Source organism: Chlorocebus sabaeus, chromosome 8 (genome assembly GCF_047675955.1).
Source record: "Chlorocebus sabaeus isolate Y175 chromosome 8, mChlSab1.0.hap1, whole genome shotgun sequence".
Taxonomy (NCBI): Eukaryota; Metazoa; Chordata; class Mammalia; order Primates; family Cercopithecidae; genus Chlorocebus; species Chlorocebus sabaeus.
The window spans coordinates 4,381,806-4,394,024 of NC_132911.1; the positions used below are offsets into that span (position 1 = coordinate 4,381,806).

A 12,219-nucleotide genomic window follows, 5' to 3' on the forward strand; every position below is an offset into this window, starting at 1 on the left:
GAAGATGAACAACGGTCATTATTTGTGAAGTAACTCATGCAATGTTACACACAAAGTGAAAAGAGGAAAACATTTCTGTGAATGATGTGCAGTAACTAAATATGTATTTCTTTCTGAAGATTTGTCTTTGTTGGCAAGATTGTTCTTTTCGGTTTGCTTGTTTTGTTGGCTCATTTGTTTGAAGAGATATTTTTTCTTTCTTTCTTATTCATACATTTATTGAAGTGTAACAAGCCAAAAAGCGCACAGATCATGAATGTCTAGCTCTATGAATTCTTACACAGTGAACCACCACACAGATCAACTCTTAGAGAATTACCAACCCCGCAAAGCCTTCTTGTACCTTCTCCCAGTCACCATCCTCTCCTCCCATCTTGCCAAACTATTGGTTTTACATCTTCTTGAAAGTTTTTTTATAAATGAAATCATACTATATATAACATTTTGTTCAACCTTATGTTGGTGAAAGGTATTCATGTTATTGTTTGTAGTAGTGTTTCATTTACTTCAGTTTCTACATATAATTTACATTGTGTATAAACACAAGTAGGGGATGATTAATATTTTTAAATTCTTGAAATTTTATTAAGATAATTGTAGACACACATGCAGTAGGTAGCACAAAATAATATAAAGAGATCACGTGCATTATTTACCTAGTTTCCCCCAGTGGTAACATCTTACAAAACTATAAAAACTAGGACATTGACATCGATACAATCTACCAGCCTCCTTAAAACTTTCCCTGTTTTATTCCTTTTTTGTGTGTACATTTATGTATGTAGCTCTGCACAAACACGTCACGTATCTCGGTTCCTGAATCTACAACCATAGTCAATGCAGGGCAGCTCCATTCCCTCCAAATTCTCTGGTGCTGTGCCCTTAAAATCACACTGATGCCCCTCTTGCTACACCCCCTTCACTGTCCCTAACCCCTGGCAACCACTAATCTGTCTCCCTCTCTAAATTACTCATTTAAAAAAAACATACAAATGAAATCACAGTGTTTAACAACTTGGGATTGATTTTATTCACTTAGCTTCATTCCCAGAAGATTTATCTCAGTTTTTGTTTATACCAATAGTTTGTTCCCTTTTATTGCTGGGTCGTATGTCATGTTGTGGATATACCACAGTTTGCTTAACCATCCACCTGGTTAAGGGTATTTGGGCTGATAGTAGTTTTGGCAGATGACACTCAGAGCTGCTATGAACATGTCTGTGCAGGTTTTTGTGTGAGCGTAAATCTTCATTTACCTGAGATAAAAGCCCAAGAGTGCAACAGCTGCATTGTATAATCACGTTTCGTGTTTAAAGAGCTACCAAATTTTTCCCCAGACTGGTTGTACATTCCCACCAGCAATGTGCGAGCACTCCAGATCTCTGTATTCTCAATAGGCATTTGCTGTTGTCAGCATTTTCTTATGCTTCTCTAATAGCTATGTGCATTTAACTAATCGGTAATGAAACATTGTCTCATGTGTTTATTTGCCATTAATACATCTTCTTTAATGAGAGGTCTCTCTTTTCTTCCTTTTAAATATTGAAAACTCTCTTGATATATTGTAGTGTAGATACCAGTCCTTGTCAGAAATTAGCAGTTTTGATTTAAATATAGTCAATTTTGGTAAGGGTTCCTCATGCAATGACAACAAATTATATTCTGTAAGTATTGGCTGCAGGGCTTTCTCTATATCAAATTTGGAATCTGGCTTAGTTCCTTCATTCCTTCCTCCCTTCCTTCCTTCCTTCCTTCCTTCCTTCCTTCCTTCCTTCCTTCCCTCCTTCCTTCCTTCCTTCCTTCCTTCCCTCCTTCCTTCCTTCCCTCCTTCCTTCCTTCCTTCCTTCCTTCCTTCCTTCCTTCCCTCCCTACCTCTCTCCCTCCTTCTTCCTCTCCCCTTCCTCCCTTCCTTCCTTCCTTCCCTCCCTCCTCCTTCCTCTCTCTCTCCTTCCTTCCCTCCTTCTTCCTCTCTCCTTCCTTGTTTCCCTCCCTCCCTTCTTCCTCCCTCTCCTTCCTTCCTTCCTTCCCTCCCTCCCTCCTTCTTCCTCTCCTTCCTTCCTTCCTTCCTTCCTTCCTTCCTTCCTTCCTTCCTTCCTTCCTCCCTTCCCTACCTCCCTCCCTCCTTCTTCCTCTCCCCTTCCTTCCCTCCCTCCTTCTTCCTCTCTCTCCTTCCTTCCTTCCCTCCCTCCTTCTTCCTCTCTCCTTCCTTCCCTCCTTCCCTCCTTCTTCCTCTCTCCTTCCTTGCCTCCCTCCCTCCCTTCTTCCTCTCTCCTTCCTTCCTTCCCTCCTTCCCTCCTTCTTCCTCTCTCCTTCCTTGCCTCCCTCCCTCCCTTCTTCCTCTCTCCTTCCTTCCTTCCTTCCTTCCTTCCTTCCTTCCTTCCTTCCTTCCTTCCTGCTTTCCTTCCTTCCATGATTTCTGTTACTATTCCCTAAGGTAAGTGATTATATAAAGGAAAAATATGTATCTTAAGTCCAATTCATGGTTCTGGGTAGAAGGAAGAGGAAAGAAAATGTACCATTTTAATATTATACAGTTAAAGAAGAATGTGTGCACAGCCGTTAATTTTTCCCTACATGTTAATATACACAGGGCACGTGGTTCACATGGAAAATGTTTTTCCCGTCTCCTTTTGGGCTTAGAGGTGGTGTCAGCACCTTTCTGATCTGTGCTTCCCACTCCCACTTGCTTCTCTCTTGTTACACCCCTTTGACTTCGAGACTTATGCCACCATACAACATGCAACATGGCTTTACTGCCGTCCATCATCGTCCTCTCCCTTCGTGTAGCCCCTGGCTTATTGTCACTGCTCCCTGTGGGCAGTCTGATAATTCTGGTAAAGTGACTCATGGGTCCTTGGCTCTTTAACCCAATAACTTTTCTCTCCACTCCACTGTAAGGTATGACATCAAGGTGCAAGGTATGAAATCACTGGTCATACCTTGCACCTTGCTACTCTTTATCATAATAAACTTAGGCACCTAACCCCTCTTTCTGACCACACTGCAGTATCTTTTAACTATCATAAGTGTGTACTTTCTGAAATACACTTCCCAATTCTTGGGGACCTCTACTAATGATTTTGTCACTTTTTTACCCAGCCTGGACAACATGATTGTTACTCTGCTCTTCTGTCTTTCCAGCCCCTTAACTGTGTTAAAATCTACTACCAATCTGTCCCATCTCTGACAAAACCCAAACTTGAGATGGATCCAACCATCCATTCTATATCTTTCCGTATGTGTGCACAAGAAAGATGATGAAGAACTTGCTGATTTATACTGATATATATGTATGATTTCCATACTCAAACTAGTCACATAGTGCCACATTTTTTTCCTGAATTATAGTCACTGTATTTTTCCTATTGCCAATTGTTATTGTCTTAAGTCATCACCATTTTTCTCAAGCCCATTCCCAGTCCTTATTTATTCTGTTCTCAGTGGATAACTTCATTCATAAGTATAAGGGGAAAAACATTGAAGGCAGTCAAAACATGAAATACTTGCCTCTCAAAATCTCCTAACTATTTTTTATTCTTTTCATGTCACTAGTCATCAGCCACTGGAAGTAACTGTTGGGGGAGTTTATTTGCCTTGTATTTCTTTGATGTTTTTTGCACCATTGTTTTCTCCCATTTCCAACCTCTCGGTTGAACACTGACTATCTCACACCCACTGCACTGAAGTAGGCTCCTAACTCTGTCTCCTGTTTCTGGCATTTCATCTCCCCTAGACATTCGACTTGATTTTAACTTATTAAAAACTTAATTGCCATGTAGAAAATTATTACACATTGAAAAGACTCATACTGTCTATTCAACTACTTCAGACATACCTCTAAGCTGATATATTTAATTTCCTAAGTTCTGTACTGAACTTTGCTTTAATTTAATCTTATGTTACTTTGTTCATTTGTATGAAACAGTCAGCAAGCACACTGCCATATTCCGCACAAAGTTCATTCAATCAAATGTCAAATCAGGTTTATGGTTATTACTCATTTTGGAATTTATTTTAAGCCTGCTATGTGACAGTTATATTTATGAGAAGAACTGTAATTACAGCTTATTATAGTTATTTTAAAGCTAATTAACTTACAAAAATTACACACAGTAAAAAACACTTATTTATTTTTAAATTTTTATAAGTTATTTTATAATTATTTAAAACAAAAGAACTTTTGTTCCTCTTTCAGGTTTCCAGAACTATTTTGGCTTGCTAACACTGAGAAATGATTTCTTTAAAACAAAGAAGCAAGCAATATTGTTGCCTTTTGCAACTGCTTATCTGTTTGAAACAGGATTTTCAAAATAATAATTTCTAACTAAAAAATAAAATAGATGCTGGCTTTGATTAAATACAGTAGGTGCTCAAAAAAAGTCATTTTGTTCAATGTCATTTCATTATAATATTGATGAAGGAAATAGATTCCTAGCAGGGGTGGCGTCTGTCTAGGTGTATCAGTCTACTCTCACACGGCTGTAAATACATTATCCAAGACCGAGAAACAGGGTAATTTATAAAGAAAGGAGGTTTAACTGACTCATAGTTCCACATGGCTGGGGAGGCCTCAGGAAACTTACAATCATGGTAGAGGGTGAAAGGGAAGCAAGGCATGTCTTACATGGCAGCAGGAGAGAGCATGTGAAAGAGGAACTGTCAAACACATACAAAAGCAGCAGATCTGGTGAAAACTCCTTCACCATCATGAGAACAGCTTGGGGGAAACGGCCCCCATGATCCAATCATCTCCCACCAGGTCCCTCCCTCACACATGGGGATTATGGGGATTACAATTTGAGATGAGATTTGGGTGGGGACACAGAGCCAAATTGTATCAATGGGGTTGGCATGTTCCCCATGTCTGCCTGGATTTGCTCCCAGGTTTTCTCCCACATCCCAAAGCTGTGCATGTGAGGTTTATTGGCATTAGCTAATGAGCTGGTTGGAAAAAGAATGAATGAATGAATATAAATTGTTGTCAAATAAAAATGTGTCAAGTATATGATAATCATACAAATGCAGGACAATAAACAATGCAATAGGAAAGTGCTCAGGGAGCTGTCACATGTGTAAATGTTTTTGACCTGTGCTGGAGGAGGAAGGAGGTTTTCTTGATAATGTTCTCTTGGCAAAAAAACATTTATGTATCCCTTGATGTAACCAAACTCCACCCCTACGACTGTTACTCATCCATCCACCAAAACTTAGGTAAACAGTAATCTTACTTGTGTTCATTAATCTTTCTTAAAAGTGTGTATAGCTCACATTTATTTAAATGTTTAATATTAGGAGTGTTTTGTTCTTTATGCAGAAGTTTGGTGAGGCTTTTTGTGAGCAGAAATAGGCTGTAGGAACTTAACTCTTGTTTATATCAATTAGCCAAAGGGGAAATTGGTTTTGTTATAGAGTTTTACTTGAAGTCAAGGTTTCCAAAGACCTATTAATGATGTTAAGTGGGAACTTACTATACTTTAACATTCATCATAACATATAGTTACATAATTAGTTTTGTTTTCTTTAACACAGCTCAATTTTTCCCCAAGTTGACTCTATAGTACATATTGTTCTGATTTAAACTTAAAAATAAAGTCATCCTAATGAAACACTAAATAATCGATCTATTTTTGATAGAGGAAAATATAATTTTATTTTGGAGAAATAAGCCATCATATTGTAGCAGCCTGCCTTTTTGCCCCCAAGCCCTGCAGTCTAAAACTCTGTCATCTTCCAGGTGTGTTCAGCTCCAGCCATATTTATTTTTCCTCATTCTCCAAAATGATGGCATTTCTCAGTTCCCAGGGCTTTGCAAACCCTGAAATCCCTGGATGGAATGTCAATTCTTCCTGCTAAGAGTCTTTGAAGACTCTGAGGATTCTCACTGGGCATTTCTTACCCTCTTAAGCCAGATTAGGACTTTTTGCCTCTAGGTCATCGTAGAATCCTTCATGCAATTCAGTTTTATAGACATCTGCTTCAACCTCCACCTTCTTTCAGATTCTGAGCTCTCTGGGTACAATTTTACGTCTCTTGGCCACTTTATCCCTAGTCGCTAGTAAATAACATACACATTTTAAAAATAAATCAATCAATAAAAATATAAATTAAATCTATATTGTATTCATTATACAGTTACATGTTTAAATTTTATAGGAATATTTCCAAATAATGATTTAAATCTTAGTGGTATTTTAGGCAGCACGCCAAGGGCTTAACATTTGGAGTTCTGTTACAGCTCTGTCATTTATTCACCTGTGATTTCAGCTAAATCATTTTATCTCTATTCCAGGTTCCTCATCAACGAAACAAGAGAATTGTATTAATCTACCTTGAAGGAATTCCTCAGATCTAAATTTCTATGATCTTTTGCATAGATTTCAGTGACGATACTGCTGTCTCACATTGATATGTCTGGGTGCAGTCAGTATCAATGTTGAACTGAAATCAGCAGTGATTATGACTCTAATTTCAAGTATGTGAAGTGGTTAATCCGAAATGAAGGAAATGACATTTGATTATGTATTTGTTCCTGTCTTACAATTAGGGCACTTTGTGAGTACATTGAACTCTTTGACGTGTAACTAAACTCTTTCCAATGCAAATGTGTCATTGTTCTTGAAAGCTTAATGACAACCATAAGATACAGTAACTTCATGATGCTTTGGTTACTTGTGATTTTACTGTGTAGACAAGAACAATCTCATCTCTGAACAAATCCTCCCTTTGGACCTTGCTAAATGGTTCAATAGTTCTATTCTAATCTACGTGAAATACATGTGTTAAGGGCTGGGTGTGGTGACTCATGCCTGTAATCCCAGCACTTTAGGAGCCTAAGGTGGGAGGACCACTTGAGTCCAGGAGTTCAACATAGCGAGGCCTTGGCTCAACCAAAAAACAAAAACAAAGCAACAGATGGATAAAACCTAACTCTGACTCTGAAACCTTTCATCAGCATACCCCAGTAAAATTCCCATGTTGTTGTGTGTATCAATTGCTTGTTTTTGGGAGCACTGAGTATAATTCTTTTGTAAGAACAGACATGTGCTTTTCCAGTTCCCTGTCAAAGAATATTTACAATGTTTCTATTTTGCCAATTATGAATAGAGTTACTATAAACATTCATGTGGTCTACATTTTATTTTTCTAGGGTAAATACTTAGGAGTGGGATTTCGGGTCATATGATTGATGTATATTTACCCTCATATGAAACTACCAACCTATTTTTCAGGATGCTGTATCGCTTGGCTTTTTCGCTTGCAATCTCAACGGTTACATAGAACATATACCCACTGGTGTGACATTCTCAAAAAGACAAAATTACAAGGATAAATAATGAATCAGCCAGGCGTGGTGGCTTACTCCTGTAATCCCAGCCCTTTTTTGAGGCCAAGGCGGGCAGATTACTTGAGGTCGGGGGCTTGAGACCAGCCTGGCCAGCATGGTGAAACTCCATCTTTACTAAAAATATGAAAATTAGTCAGGTTTGGTGGCAGGCTTCTGTAATCCCAGCTACTTGGGAGGCTGAGGCAAGGGAATGGCTTGAACCTGGGAAGCGGAGGTTGCAGTGAGCCAAGATTGTGTCACTGCACTCCAGCCTGGGCAACAGAGCGAGACTACATCTCCAAAAAAAAAAAAAAAAAAGGGAATCAGTAAGTAGTTCAGGGTTTAAGGTGGGGGAGCCTGTCACCACACCACAAAGGGATACTGCCGTATTTTGAAGTGAAGGGAATGTTCTATGTTCTGATTTTGCTGGTGGTTATACAAATCTATACATGTATTTACAGTCATAGATCTGCACACACAAAAAGTTCTACTTTACTGTGTATACTTTACTGAATAATTTGTTCAGACCTGAAGAATAATTCTGCATGTGTCACGAAGCTGTCAAAATGCAACAGTGATGCAACGTAGCACCTTAGCACCTGCAATATGAGACGCCTGGATTTTATGGGCATGTACATGAATTTAAAAAAAGGGGGATGTGCTAAGCCTCTAATAGACTGATTAATATTGTAAAATGGTCAATGGAAAAGTAAAGCCTGCCCTTAAGATAAAAACTTGCCTAAAACTGAACTACTTTGAAGTCTTCATGTTCCTTTAATGTCCATGAATGGCATAAATCATTCAGAACGTGGAGAAAACACAGTTACTTAATTGTATGATTTAATTGACTACTTGCCTTAATTGGGTAGATACAGGGTAAGCTGGAGATTAATAAGGATAAGTAAAGACACGGTACTGTCTGTTCAGGCACCTGGATACCTGGGCAGAGTCGTTCCTCTTGAGGATGCAGTAAAATACCAGTAATGAGTTTCAGAGATGTGTTGATAAATATCTCCAGTACAAATTGGCAGGTGCGAAGCAGCCAGGGGCAGAGGTAGAAGTCAACTCGGTTGTTTGATAAGCCAAGCCAGAAGGAATTTAAGCTCTAGAAGGCCATGTTTGCACTCTTGGGTCTCTCACATATCTTCCGATACAGTACTGAGTGGGCACTGAGAGCAAGTAAAGTGAGTTACAGGTTCTCCACCTACCCAGCACCTAGCCGGGCTCCCAGGACACGGCAGTGACTGATTCCATGTTCATTTACATGATGTGTACCACTGCAGAGGGCCAGGACAGGAGGAAAGGAGCAGGAATCTGATTGATAAACTAACCTGACTGAAAAATAAGTCAAGCGAATGCTTTTATTGAATAAATAATCATATTAAATACAATGTTAAAACGGAAGGCAACTCATAGATACACTGAAGTTATTATCATTTCCCCATGCGTATCAACATGAAATTAGAACAAGCTTTGGATTTCATTTACTTTGACTCATGCACCCACCTCATTCAAGTATGGCAGACTTTATTTACTGTGCTGAAATCCATTACAGCCAGGTGCCATAGAAGGTGATCTGACTTACATCAGTCATTTGCAATAGCTATTTTAAATCCACTAAACATTATCAGAATAGGAAATTGTTCATGTGTGGAACTGCATGAAAAAGATCTAATCCAAACCTCATGATCCTGCAGATCAAAGAGGAAAATAAAAGTTGACCGAAGCCCAAAGTGAGGGGACTTTACAGATTCCCTTTACTGAGTGCAGCCCACACTATTTAAACGGACACGGACTGCCAGTCCTCATGGCGTGGAGATCCTTTCTTCCACCCGCTCCGTGTAAAACACAAGTATCAGGCCTGGTAATGGCGCAAGAAGCTACCAGAAGACACTGCTAAAAAGTGATAGGAGAAAGACAAGCTGGCCTGGGACCCAGGACCAGAGAAACAGCAGAGCATGGGGTGACTTGTGGGCTACCACAAACAGAAGGCCACCCGACCTGCTGTGTTCCACCCCTGACCAGGCAACAGAAGGACCCCAGCAAGCCCATTCCTTCTCCAGATGCAACTGGGACCCGTCTGACTACCAGACGGGCAGCACCACACAAAGAAAATGGACATGAGAGCCACACCGACAACAAGCATCCAAGGAAGGCTTCACATTGCTTGTGCTCCCAGGGCTGCCTTGTCAAAGGAAAATACCGAAGAAGGCAGAACCTGCAAGAGGGATGCAGCTATGTAAGTGATCTCACTGGGAAGCCCTTCGTCCCTATAGGTCTGAGAATGGGTCTCCTCCCCCGCAGACACAGGGGCAGAGGGGGTGGCATAGATGAGGGGGCACTGGAAAGAGAGGTCCCTCCGACCTCCCTCATCTGCTCACAAATGTCTCCCCCAGCCCACCCCACCCCATGCACACCAAGTGTGGGAAATCCTTCTGCCCCTCAGCCAGCACCAGCAGAGAGCACTGGAGCCTCCTTGGCCACTAAACCCACTGAGCAGATCAAAGTAAAACCTTGAAGGCTCCGATAGTCTAATTATCACTGGAATCTCCTCCCCTGCCCACAAAATAGGCTGAGACTCACATGCCAAGCCTCCTAAACAAGGTACTTACTTGCTAAACTATTAGGTGGGTACAAAAGCAATTGCAGTCTTTGCCTTTTTTTTTTTTTTTTTTTTTTTTTTTTGAGACGAGGTTTCACTCTTGTTGCCCAGGCTGGAGTGCCGTGGCATGATCTCGGCTCACCGCAACCTCCACCTCCCAGGTTCAAGTGATTCTCCTGCCTCAGCATCCCAAGTAACTGGGATTACAGGCATGCACCACCAGCCCAGCTAATTTTGTATTTTTGGTACAGACTGCGTTTCTCCTTGTTGGTCATGCTGGTCTTGAACTCCCAGTCTCAGGTGATTCGTCCACCTCAGCCTCCCAAAGTGCTGGGATTACAGGTGTGAACCACTGTGCCTGGCCTGCCATTACTTTCAATGGCAAAAACCACAACTGCTTTTTCATCAACCCAATGAAAGATGTAAATAGTACTTAGCAATACATAACATGACAGACAAAAGAGCCGGGACACAATCATCACACCAAGAGCCAAGGAAATCATGGCTTGAATGACGACAGACAATCAGCCAACCCCAACTGAAATGAATCAGAGGTTGAATTTTAAAGCCAGGTCTCTTAAAAACGCTTCAGTGATTGTTTACAAATTATCTGCAAACAAATGAAAAAAAAATCTAAACAAACAAGTTATAAAAATGAACTAAAAGGAAATTATAGAAATAAAAACACAATAATAGAAGGCTAAAAATTGCTAGATTTGCTTAATATTAAAATTGAAATGAGCAATAATAGAATCAGTGAACTTGAGATTAATGGAATTCTCCTACATGAACAACAGAGAGAAAACAGACTAAAAAATGGAAAAGGGGCTGGGCGCAGTGGCTCACACCTGTAATCCCAGCACTTTGGGAGGCCAAGGCAGGAGGATTGCCTGAGCTCAGGAGTTCAAGACCAGCCAGGGCAACACAGTGAAATCTCTATTAAAATACAGAAAAAAAAAAAGCCAGGTGTGGTGGCATGCACCTGTAGTCCCAGCTACTCAGGAGGTTGAGGCAGGAGAATTGCTTGAACCCACGAGGCAGAGGTTGTAGTGAGCTGAGATCGTGCCACTGCACTCCAGCCTCCTGGAGCAATGGAGCAAGACTCTGTCTCAAAAATAAAAAATGAAAAGGAAAAGGAATAAAACTTCAGAGGCCTGTGGGACAAAAACAACAACAACAACAACAACAACAAAGAATCCAACTATTTTTATCATTGGAATTCCAGGAGATGAGCTAGATGATGATGTTGAAATTATTTTTTAAAAAAAATTGCTGAAAGCATCCCAAATTTGGCAAAACACATGAATTTACAGACCAAAAATAATTTGTTAACCTCTCAAAAATAAACCCAAAGAAATTCATTCCAAGACACATCTAATCCAACTTTTAAAAACTAAAGACAGAAAAAGATAACCAAAAAGAAACAAAATGTTACCTACAGGAAAATCTACTTCAAGGATAATGATTTTCCCGTTTGGGATCCTGGAGGCCAGAAGGAAGACTGTCAACTACAAATTCTAGATTCAGTGACTCTATCCTTTACAAATAAAGGGAACTTAAAAAAATTATCAGGCAAAGAATTTGTTGTTGCAAATTAAGAGTAGGTAGCAGGCTGGGCGCAGTGGCTCATGCCTGTAATCCCAGCACTTTGGGAGGCCGAGGCAGGCAGATCATCAGGTCAGGAGATGGAGACCATCCTGACTAACACTGAAAGCCCGTCTCTACTAAAAATACAAAAAATGAGCCGGGCATGGTGGCGGAGCCTGTAGTCCCAGCTACTCGGGAGGCTGAGGCAGGAGAATGGCGTGAACTCGGGAGGCGGAGCTTGTAGTGAGTCGAGATCTTGCCAGTGCACTCCAGCCTGGGGGACAGAGCAAGACTCCGTCTCAAAAAAAAAAAAAAAAAAAAAGTGTAGGTGGTAGACCTGCCCTTAATGGTTGGCTCAAGGACAGTGTTCAAAAAGAAAAGAAGTGAAGAAGAAAAGAAAAGAAACTTCTACTCGTGTTTTCAGAAGAGAAAAAACAAGAGGAATCTATACAATATAAAATGGACATTTTGTTTACCATGAGTTCGGTAAATCTTACTTAATAATTGAAACGATTAGAACACTTTCTGGTACTTCAGATGATGATTTCAAAAAGTTGAAGGGGTAAAGGGCCCTAAATGCAAGTGTGGTTTCCATACTTCAAGTGGCAAATGTTGGCATTAGTTGTAGTAAGGTAAGTAATGGCCTCACTCCTGTCCACTCCTGCCCTCACCCTATCCCTCAAATCTATGAATCTTACTTTCTAGA

At 40.4% G+C, this 12,219-nt stretch overlaps 1 protein-coding gene across 2 annotated transcripts in view; it reads right to left on the reverse strand.

Moving 5' to 3' along the window:
* CSMD1 (CUB and Sushi multiple domains 1) overlaps positions 1-12,219 on the reverse strand; it is a 1,948,922-nt gene that overhangs the window by 511,024 nt on the left and 1,425,679 nt on the right. The gene's annotated exons all lie outside the window — the stretch shown is intronic.